Consider the following 12107-nt stretch of genomic DNA (forward strand, 5'->3'; position numbering starts at 1 on the left):
AATTCGGGTCAACGGGTCAGGTTCGGGTCGAACCTGGAATTGACCGGTACTGTTCGGGTCAGCCTAAACTCCACTCGTTTTTAAAATGGGTTAGGTTTTCGGACCAAAACCCGACCTGATTCGGGTCCGGGTCAACTGACATGAAGTTGACCTAAAATTGTTAGTTTTCGGATCAAAATCGGGTAAAAAACGAGTTAATCTTGGGTTTTCGAGTCAAATATGAATTTTCGTATCAATTTCGGATCATTTTCGGGTTGCTGGGTCAACCCGAAGGGTCAATCTCTGGTTTCCGAGTCAAATAGGAGTTTTTGTATCAATTTCGGGTCATTTTCAGGTTGTTGGGTCAACCCGAACCCGACTCGATTTTTAAAATGGGTTGATTTGTCGGGTTCGGGTTGACCCTAACCCGGATTTTCCGGGTCGGGTTCGGGTCGTGTCAAAAATTGACACCCCTAATTTTTTTATTTTTTGATAAAAAAAATTAGTAAGTACGAGTAAACCACAACCCTATAGGTAACATGTAACCTGCCCATTCTTAATAATAAACAAAATAGTAAATAAATATATTATTTTATCATGATAGAAATAGTCTCTCACATAAAAGCTTGGCTATTTTCAACTGAGTACCAATATAATAATTCAATCAGATAATAGAAAGAACAAGCATTCGCATGTAATAAAAATAATCACGTCAGATCAGTCTCCCTCTCAGGCCCTTATACATTGGGTTGATCAATAGTTGGTGATGGCATGACGATGGTGGGATGACAGCCATTAGCGATGAATTTTTTTTTTTTTTTTTATCTGCGAATGGAAGCTCTTAATTCCTTTAACGTAATGGAATTAACAAATAAAAAATCTTATTGGTATTAGTATTTAACACGACCTAAAAATATGATTCGAATTCGAATTAGGTTGGATTCGAGTTAGGAATTTCGACTCGTTTGTAAAATCAGGTCGGATTTGGGGTTGACTAGGAAGCCTGAAATCAACCCTGAATTTTGACATGTTTTTAATTAGTTTAGGAAGGTTTTAAAAGATTGTTATGAAATAAAGAAATACTATTTTCAAAAAATAATAAATCATATTGTTCAAATTGAATTAAGCTTGATTTATTTTAAATTAATTAACGTAAATCTTACCTTAATTTAATTTAGGTTTAATTCAATATAATTAAATAAAAAAAATTTAGTAAAGCATACTCGAAGAGGGTAAGGTTTGGGTCCGAAAACCGATCCATTTGCAAATATGGGTCAGGTTTGGATCGGGTCAAACAGTGCTGGATCAATTCCGAGTTGGACCTATCCGACCCGTGACCTGATTTTCATAGCCCTGAATTATAGTGACATATCACAAATGAGAATTGAGACGTCTGATTTTGATATTATTGGATTTATCTCATCAAACTCAATTAGGGGTGCAACCGAGTCAAGACGACTCGTGAGCCGGCTCGAACTCGACTCGGTAACAAGCTCGACGAGTGGAGCTCGCGAGTCGAGCTCGAATACGAGTTCGCTCTCGACAGCTAATCGAGCTCGAGTTCGAACATGCCTCAGACTCGACTCGTCGGCTAGACAAGTTGCTCGACAGCAGTGCTCACGGAAATCCAAATTTGGCAGGTATGAAATTCAAATATCACAAACGGGAAATCCAAATCACAGAGCGTGCTCGGATCTAGATTGTGGACGAGTTTGATACGACAACGACGGATGCGACTAGAGCTTGGAACAATCATGGCTTTGCTCGGGACAACGATGGTCCATGGACGAGCTCCAGATGATGGATCTCAACGACAAAGCTCGTCCAGAGCTCGTCAAATCTAGGGACGACGACCTCGGGTGACGGATCTCAATGGCGAAGCTCAGGAAGACGACAAACGAGCTCATGACGACGGTTCTCGACGATGGATGTAACTATGAGTTTGAAACGACGAATCTTTGCTCGACGACGGATCTCTGCTCAATGAGGACGAGCTTTGGGTGACAACGAACCTCGGGATGACTGATGCGACGAAAAGGGATGGAACTCGGGACGACGGGCTCGACGGTGAAGCTCGACAAGCTAATCAACTTGAAGATCAGTCGAGCTTGAGCTCGGATTTTGAGCTCGACTCGAGCTTGGCGTTTGATAGTCGAGCTCGACTCGAACACCCCTGGCTAGAGCTCGACTCGACTCGACTCGTTTGCACCCCTAAACTTAATAGTATTAATTAATTTGTTTTAATCAGAGGGAAAATGACATTTGAATTAAATTTTAGTTTTGAATTCAATTTTGATTGTTCTCAGTTTCCTGTTTTCCCTTTTTGTCCCCGTCTTCTTGTTTGCTAGCCGCGCAGGCCCTTATCAATGGGCGCCTCATGGAGCTTTACTCTCCTTGGTGCCGCTGTCATGGATGACGGAACCCGATCCGTCATCAAAGCCATCGACGACTGCCTTTCCCATTTGGCTTTCCACAAAGAGCAATTACATCACAGTCCATCGACGATCTTCTTCAAAAAAATTAGTTTATAGCTCACCAAATTGGACGCCGAACTCGATCAGGTACCGCGTGGCTAATCTTCATCTTTGTCCGGTAGTTCTTCCTCGACACCTTTCTCTATTCCCGGGTTCTTAGCATCAAACCCTTTTCGCACCATTAAATTAGAAACGCCAATTCTAAGAAGAAAATTCAGAAACATGGATTAGAAAAGTTGAACAATTCTATGAGTTTCATAAATTATGTGATTCCGATAAGCTATCCCTAGCTTCCTTCCACATGTCTAGGTCGACGAAAGAATTGTTTCTTTGGGATGAAAACAACCACCGCATCTTCACTGGGCCTGATTTCTTGAAATTACTTCACTGTCGTTTTCTCCTATCTCATTATAAGGACTTCAGAGGTGAATTAACAAAACTAACACAGTTCGATCCAAGAATATCAACAACAATTTGAACAGCTTGCTTGTCTTATTCCTACAGTAGACGATTTTTTAAAAAAAAAAATAAAGTTGTCTGGGCATAAATATGGAACTCCCCTATGAGTTTGCGAATAAATAATTTCCCCTAATCACAATCTAGGTTGTAGAGGCATCATACATTATTGGCACATCATTTGATGGAAAATGTTCTATATCATTAGCCTAAAATCTTCCAAAATTGCTTTAAGCTGTCTATAAGGACTCCATTATAGCATAAACAAGTAAAAATGGTTGTCCAGAATGCTAAAGGCGGTTCTAAATCGTTCTGGAATGCCAAATAATGCATATCTAAGCATACATCTATAAGTGAATCAGTGCATTCGATGAACATCTCAAATTTGATCTGATTAATAATTACAGAAATTTGAATAATTTTATCTTATATCCTTTCTCTCAAGTTCATCACATTGGTGATCAAGCCTACATACATGGTTCATATATTTGAAGATTAAGTTTGAGATTGTTTCTAGTCCATTATGCTTGCAAATCTGGATTGATTGCTATTCTAAGGTTCAAAGGCCAAGCCTACATATAAAGCCCAACAAATCGAAGAACCAAAGGACTAAATTCTTACATCCTTTATCATAAGTTCATTATGTTTGAGATCAAGTCTACATATAAGACTCATGTTCAAAGACCAAACTTGAGATTACTTCTAATCCAACATGATCGCAATGCTATTTTGGTTCTTTTTGTTTCAATGTTTATATACAACGATCAACTCACCGGGGAACCAAATGACATAATTCCTATACACTTTCTCTCAAGTTCATCACATTGGAGACTGAGCCTATTAACAAGTTTCACATATTTGAAGATTGAACATAAGATTGTTTCCATTCCACCATCCTTGCAAGGCCGAATTGGTTCTTTCTGTTTTAATGTTGAAAGGCTGAGCCTACATGTAAACCTCAACACACCTGAGAGCCAATGATAGACATGGCACCCCTATTACTCATAAATCTGAAGGTTAAGTTAGTGAATCAATATTTTCTAGGTCATACCTAACCTAAGGTTGAGTTTTTATCCTAATTCACTACGCTTCAACAATAGAGTTAAGTTCCTTCTCAAGTTCAACATGTCAGAGAGCCAAGCCTATAAGTCTCAGTATGCCTAAAGATTGAACTCAATTTCATCTTTCCCACTTAGTTTGAAGGTTGAGCCTACACATAAAGCCAACAAATTATACATGTCCGTACATCTTCTTCATCTACCCTATGCATGATTATCACCGACATGTGTAGTGCATTCTATTAATACACCAGAAATATTGGTGGTTCTTTTGTTGACCTCATTTTTATCATGCTTGAGCTTGATGATAGGAAACACTTGTAGATCTCAAATGTTTCCTATCAATCTTCGGACAACAGCGAAAATCCTCCACAAAAAATCCACACAAAACCAAGAAAACAGTAGAAAAATTATATTATTTGATGAAATAGAAATGAAAAATAGCAAGATACAGTTGATCCTCAATTCGAGAGGAGGATCGATCTCTCCCAAATCTCTAGACGCAGCTATAGCCCAAAGAAAACCTAAATCTGGGAGATCTCAAATTTCAGTCAAATTCAAGATGCCATAACCCTAGGAAAACAAAATATTTAATGCATATAAATCAAAAGGAAATCCCTAAGCATTCCCTACATTCAAATTTCCCTCCCAAAACCCTAAAAAATCATTCCAAAACAGCCCCCGAAAGCTCGCGGCATCTGTTCGGCGCGTTACAGACAGGCGGAGAATTCCGACTATTTTGCATAAGCCGGTCCCGTCGGACTGGCTGGACCGATCCAATGGACCAGTCTAATATTTGACCTTTCCATGCACATCTTAGGCTTCGTTTGATTCGGTTTATGCTTACATAAAAATGTGTTTTAGAAAAGGAGATTGAGGAAAAGCCGTTCAATAAAATGGAGTTTTCATAATGAGATATGTTTGACCAATATTTTTAAAAGTGCTTATTAATACTTGAAAGTAATTTTAAATTGTTTGTTTAGGAGTTCTGCTTTTGAGATTTATTATTTAATACTTGAAAGTAATTTTAAATCAGTAATTCGCTTCCGAAACTCCGTTTTGTGACCGAAGAAGCAGATACGAAAAGAATTTTGTAACCGCCGAAAAAATGATGTTTATTAAAAAAGAATTATTGTTAAGCTTTGATTCCAAACAGTAAATACTAATTGATTTTGACTTATTCAAACGGAAACGGAGAAAAAAAACCTTATCAAACGAGGCCTTAGTTAGCTTTGAATCTCCTTGGTTAACTCAATTGTGATGAGCCGCACGATTGAATAGAAATTGTATGGATCGCAATGAGATGCATACATCAAATAGAGATCACAATCAAAGAGAGATGTGCAATCATACAATGGTCATGATCTCTGCACACGATCAAATAGAGATCATGATCGCATCGAAACATGTGATCGAGTGGAGTTTGGCTATCGTGACGAGCACACAATCGAATGAAGATCATGATCGTGATGATATGTGCATGATCTAAGGAAGATCATGATCATTGTAAGACAATGCCATCATTGAATCCATTGAAAGAAGTGAAGACAGAAAAAGAGAAAAGAAGATACATACCAAAGGAAGAAGAACATGAGAAAATACTGTACTGTAAACTCATTTCTTTGTATATAGTCACATTACTCGCTTATAGTAGAATACAGTAGTAGGTTTACTTATAGAGATAAGATGAGTAGAGTAAATGCTAGATGAACGACTGAGATGATTCAGGCGGTTAGCAGCAGGGTGACCAAATGGTGGCTGCAGCAGAGAATATTTATAACCAGGCGGAGAGGTGGAACCGTGTGACAATAGAGAGTGGTAGCCGCTTGCTTATCAACACATGGTTTATTAGCACCCCTCAAATTGAGGATCCACTGATTGGAGAGTCAATTTGTTGCATAGAAGTTGAAACCGATTTGTAGGTAGAGCTTTTGTGAAGATGTCGGGGGGCTGGTCTTTGGTGTCAATGTGATGAACAACAATTTCCTGTAGGCAAATGTTATCTTTGATGAAGTGTTAATTGATCTCAATGTGTTTGGTACGGGCATGAAAGATAGGATTGTTGGTGAGAGCCATAGCAGAGATATTATCGCAATGAAGTGGTGTAGATAGTGATAGGTTGATTTGGAAATCTGAGAGTAGGTGGCAGAGCTAGACAACGTCGGAGGCAGCGAACACAAGGGTGCAGTAGTCTGCTTTAGTGGATGATTTTGCAACGATTAGTTGTTTCTTAACACACTGAGAGATGAGAGTATTTCCTAGATTGGAACAGAAACCAATTGTTGATTTTCGATTTGATAGATCAGAGGCCCAATCATCACTCCAAGTGGGGACCCCACCTTTTTGGTACTAAATTTACAATCCAAACTAACCAATGTGTCCATGAACGATGAACCAAATAATAATAATTCATACTCCCGAGTAACACCATTTTCTCATCAAGTTATTTAGGTTTGATTATTCAATTGAATATAATCTGGGCAACTTCAATAAGTTGGTAGATGCCTTGTTCCGCATGAATGAGTTTCAACCTGCTCCTTGGACAACCTATTGCATTCACAAATGCATTTAGGCCATTCATGCGGACAATGCAATGAATGATACGCCAAACTTATTAACAGTAAATTTTAGGAATACACCTGAGAACTTATGTGAGAGCAGAGTAAAAGATATGGTAAAACTCTGTAGGAAATAATCCATTAGCTTAAGCTTCTATGATATAAGTGTCAAAAGATACTAAATGATTCAATATGTTCCTCTTCACCTTTTATATATGCTTCAGAAGATACTACATCAATAAAGAAAAAAAAAAATACATAAAATAATGATGCTAAATATGGACTACCCTAGACACATGTCATACCCCGACTTGCTTGATGGAATATTACTTTCCTTAATACTATCTCTCTTTCTAAGGGTGAGTCTCATAGTGTCAAGTGCTATGCTTGGTGAGTGTCTAGCTGAAAGAGCTATAGCTTGCAAATGCATTGAAGTCATTGGTTGCCCATGTTGGAGCCCTTAACTATGTAAGAGTAGAAAGCGAGTAAGCTTGGGTTGTGAGGATCATAAACGCCATGGTCGGTTGACTCTGATGAGCGAACTGAAATCCCCTTGGATAGATGCCTTGATCTTGCGGCTAAGGGGACAACATTGGTTGGTGATACATTGCCATAAATAATGACGAGTGGCTTGTTTGGCTACCCCTTGACGAAGGGCGAATGATGAATTGAGCAGCCTGCTAGAACCCTTTGACTATCCTCATAAGGAGCAACTATCCTCTAGGTGCTTTTTCGAGTTAAGTCTTGGCGACCTTTGGGCAAGTTCTCTTATAGGTTTATGAGGTAAAAGCTCACCTGTCATGACCCCCTAACTACCTATTTAATAGCCAGAAAGACATATAAGAGTATATAATAATGATAGCTTAATTTTATAAAGAAAAACTCAAGTTTAAGGCTTCGTTTGGATTATGACCTGTTATAGTTTGCGTCCAGGTATATTCGCGGCGGTAGAGAAATATAAAGTTTAAAGTCTTAGCGTTGTACAAAAATCCGGCACGCAATCAGATAAGAGAGAGGGTGTGTAGTATTTATGAGACACCAAGGTTTTTATGTGAAAAAACTCTAAAAAAGGAGAAAAAACCACGGGGCTTTGCCCAGTGTAAATGAATCCATTAGTATTGTAGTTGATTACAAATGAGGTCCTTCCTCAAGGGGAAGGCCCTAGCTTGATGTACATTTTATAAAATATATTACATGATGAGAATATAAAGCATCACTGTTGATGTGCTTGTTTGGTCTGAAGGATTGTAGTCAGTGTGTGACGTAAGTCGGAAGGACCATAGTCGGCAGAGGTCAGAAGGACTGTAGTCGGCGGGCGACATTAGTCTGAAGGATCGTAGTCGGCAGACAACGGAGGTCGGAAGTACTGCGTCTGGTAGAATTCCATCAATGGACAGAAATCTAACATCAGATAGATGTCTGGTAAAAGTTTGATGTAGAAATTTGGCGAAGAGTGGAGGTCCGACGTCGGGTAGAAGTCTGACGTTAGTTGGTGGCCGAGGAAAACTCCTACGTTAGATGGTATTCGGGGAGAATTCCGATGTCACTTGGAGTTTAGGGCGAAACTCCAGCGTTTCTTGGAGGTCGGGCAGAATTCCGGCGTCACTTGGAGAGCGGGTGGAATTCCGGCGTCACGTGGACATAATTCCTGCGGCGGTGGTCGAGGAGGAGTTCTTCCCTCCTATCCGTCTTCTCTTCTCCTTCTTCTCTTGCTTGGGCCCCCTTTCAAGAGAAATGAGGGGTCTATTTATAGATTTCTGGAGTGACATGACTTGTAAATAAGAGGAGGATCGAGGGCAATTGTAGAGTGATTTGGATGGACGGCCGATATTGAATCGTTCGATCATGGACCGTTCATCAAACATTTGAAGGTCTTAATGATATCGGAATTCAGCGATCTTGGGCTCGTTGGATTTGTCTCATCGAGCCGCTCGATTCGACTATAAGCATGTCATGTTTAGAAACCGTTTGGTAATCCAAATTGTGGTTCGAACCCTCTAACAGCGCTTTGGGTCCTTGATTTGGACCCATTTGAGCTCGGATTGAGTCAAATTTGGTGTCATTGGGTTTGTATTTCCGAGACGATCAGTTCGACTATACGTTTACTGAAATTGGAGTTCATACGGTCTCTGAATTAATTTTTGAAGTTTCCAATCATATTTTTGCCTCGAGATTCGTGCCCGATCAAGATAATTTTATGATGACGTGTGTGTGTGTGTGTATATATATATATATATATATAATGTAAGGCTTCGTTTGGATTATAATTTAAGGCTTCGTTTGGATTATAGTAACTCAAGCTAAGAACTTAAGCTGGAGCATCGGATGCTCTCTAACTTGAGAATCTCTTGTAAACTTATTGAATATTATTTTGTTCAAATGCCTTCATTTATTTCTTATTAAATTCGAGCTAAGTTTGAGCTTGACCTGATACGCATCTCATTATGACCTGTTGGTTGAGAGCTTTGACTACTAACAAAGAGGTCTGCGTTTTAAGTCTTGAGTATGTGATGTGTGTGTGAATTTGACTTAATTGCATATGTGTTTGTTCAATCATGTTTATAAATAACCATAAATAAGTCTTAGATGAACGAGCATCAAACTACTCATCGAATGTGCTTCTTCATTTTCAGCCATATCAACGAACGCTCTACCTAATGGTGAGATAGTACCTTAATTATATTTTTAATTTCCACAATTCAACTAATTGATTCTCACTCAATTTAAAACTTTGCATGAAATAATTGTTTAACAACAGGCCATAGACAAGAACAAATTTTATCCCCCAAATGATTCAAATTTCTTAAGTACAACTAAATTAAAACTAAAAAAATTTATCTCAGCTCTTTCATTTTGTATTGCTGACTAAACCTTCATTTTATCTTGTTTTTTAGGCTTCGTTTGGGACGGTTTTTTTACTGCTTTCAGTAAAAAAGTCGTCCCAAACGAAGCCTAAGTTTTCTAAAACAGCTTTTTAATTTAAAATTTGCTAACCTATAAATTTTTGTGCTAGAAACCTACGTTAATAAGCAGTAAAAAGACTATCTCAAATGAAGCCAAAGAGCTTCTTCTACTTTTTTTTTATTGAAAAATCAAAAACTTACAGTATTGTATGGTAGGCATCCTTAACATCTCTAACATGAGAATCTTTGAACATCTCAACATAATGCAAGTAGTAAGTAAAATAATGTCAGTTTGCTTCTGAATTTTTTTAATTAGTTTACACTAAAGCAAGATAGCAACTAAAATTAATTGTTATAGTCATCAACAAGTCCAATATGGTTCTTAGAAATTGCTTTTGTTGATTTTATAATTTCCACTTGATAGTTTTGTTTTCTTTCAAGTCCTCATTCAACTTGATTGCAATTAATAATTGCATTGAATATTTGAAATGGTGACACAAGAAATTATGACTTTCTTTAATAATTCAATTTTATGGGCCATAGTTTCTCAATGAATTTTTTCTATAATTTTTTGGTTTGCCATTGTAGGAATTAGTGTTCTTATTTATGATTATTTAAGAAAGATGCAACAAATATATTTATTAAATTTGAAAATAATAATTTTCCTTATATTTTATGATAAGTCAAAGATTAAGAAGAAATTTGTCATAGTTTATAAAGAAGAAAATTAAATGATGTAATATCATTCAATAGAAACCAATTGATTGAAAGGGGCTCTAAATCTAAGTTTTGGAGCATTCAATTTATAATGAGGTTATTTGGAAACATGTTGAAGTTTAGGGGGTATGTCACATTTATGATTTGCAAATAAAATTAAGGAAAATGTTAAAATTTCGTATAAATGTTAAGTTTGAATATTAAAATTTCATATAAATGATCAACCTAAATATTAAAATTTTATAAACTTTTTCATAAACAAAAAGAGTAAATTTTGATGAGATATGCGAGATTTTGGCTTCTTTTGGGATAGTTTTTTTGTCACTATTTTTTTACTATTTTTAAGAACTTTTTGTACTTAAAAAGTTTTGTAGAAAGAAGAAGACTATCCCCTATGTCACATTTATGATTTGCAAATAAAATTAAGGAAAATATTAAAATTTTGTATAAATGATAAGTTTGAATATTAAAATTTAATATAAATGATCAAGCTTAAATATTAAAATTTTATAAACCTTTTCATAAACAAAAAAGAGTAAAGACTTGATGAGATATGTGAGATTTTGACTTCTTTTGGGATAGTTTTTTGACACTATTTTTTATTATTTTTAAGAAATTTTTGTACTTAAAAATTATTGTAGAAAACAGTAAGAAGACTATCCAAAATGAAGCCTTCGTCATTTGGTTATATTTGATTAGAATTTAACATTATTATTTAATTTGTTGTTTAGAATATTGCAATTGAAATAATTTTATTTTCATAAAAATAAAAAGAGCAAAACATGAATTTTTTTTTAATATTTTATTTTCAATAGGCGATGTAATAAAACCTAAAGAGAAAATTTGAAGAAAAGTATAGTGAGTTGTATTACTTATTACTCTGATGTAATTTGAAGATAGTAATTCCATGCAACTTCCTTACCATATTTCACTGTCGTTGAAAGTCAAGCAATGAGGAGTTGGGCTCTCTCTTAAGGCTTGAATGGTTATATAGTAGTAGAAGCTATGTTTGTTATATTAAAAATTTATGTTGGTGAGATCTAATCTTACAAGTGTGTTTACCAAGTTAAAATGAGAGAACTAAGTGAGAAAATTAACGAGTGTGAAGAGTAAAAAGTGACCTAGAGATCTTTATGAACAATGTGAATAGTAGAAAAATGGCATAAAGTAGCATGAAGTCTTAAATATGCCTCAAGCCCTTATTTATAAGGTTAAGAGGGGCTATAAGAAAGGCTACACCCTCCACCAAAAAAAAAAAAAAAAGAACATGATGTAATGGGTAACCAAGACATGTGGATTGAGCTTATTAGGATATACATGGCCCTCTTCCTCTATTGGGGTCCCTGATAAGTATCTTACGTGAGTCTTTGGAGACGGGTAACTTGGGCAGGTCTGAGCGATAACTAGGGAGTGTGTGTATATGTGAGTATGTAGAGATGAATGACGACTCCCCAGGGATAAATAGTTAGTCACTATGGATAAATAACAAGTTTCTATGCAAAAAATGGCCACGAGCTTAGACGAATACAACCAACGAAGTTGTGATCATAGGTTTTATAGGTGTGTGCTTCTTGTAAGTTGAGCTAACACATCCATGAAAGGAAGATGGCCTTATTTGTGGATAACTATTATGAAGGGAGCAATCTCTAATAGGGTGGGCACCCTTCAGGATCAATGCATGTGTAAGCGAGACCTATGGACATACTTGCTGGGAATGAGCACATCGTTGCTCCAATCCTCAACTTGTATGTAGTAAGCTCTAATGGGTTGAATTCTAGTTTTCTTTTTGGTTGGGACTAGTGATTGACCCTTAAAGAAAGGTTTCATTCGAGAAATATGTGTCCCCTCCGGTCGAGCTCATGTATAGGATTGTTTTAATTCAAATGAGCTACCTACATTAGCATGTCTGGACATACATTTAGTTCCCCAATTTACTTGTTCTATTTAAGAGAGATTTATGAA

The sequence above is a fragment of the Dendrobium catenatum genome, unplaced genomic scaffold (assembly GCF_001605985.2).
Source record: "Dendrobium catenatum unplaced genomic scaffold, ASM160598v2 fragScaff_scaffold_670, whole genome shotgun sequence".
In the NCBI taxonomy this organism is placed as follows: Eukaryota; Viridiplantae; Streptophyta; class Magnoliopsida; order Asparagales; family Orchidaceae; genus Dendrobium; species Dendrobium catenatum.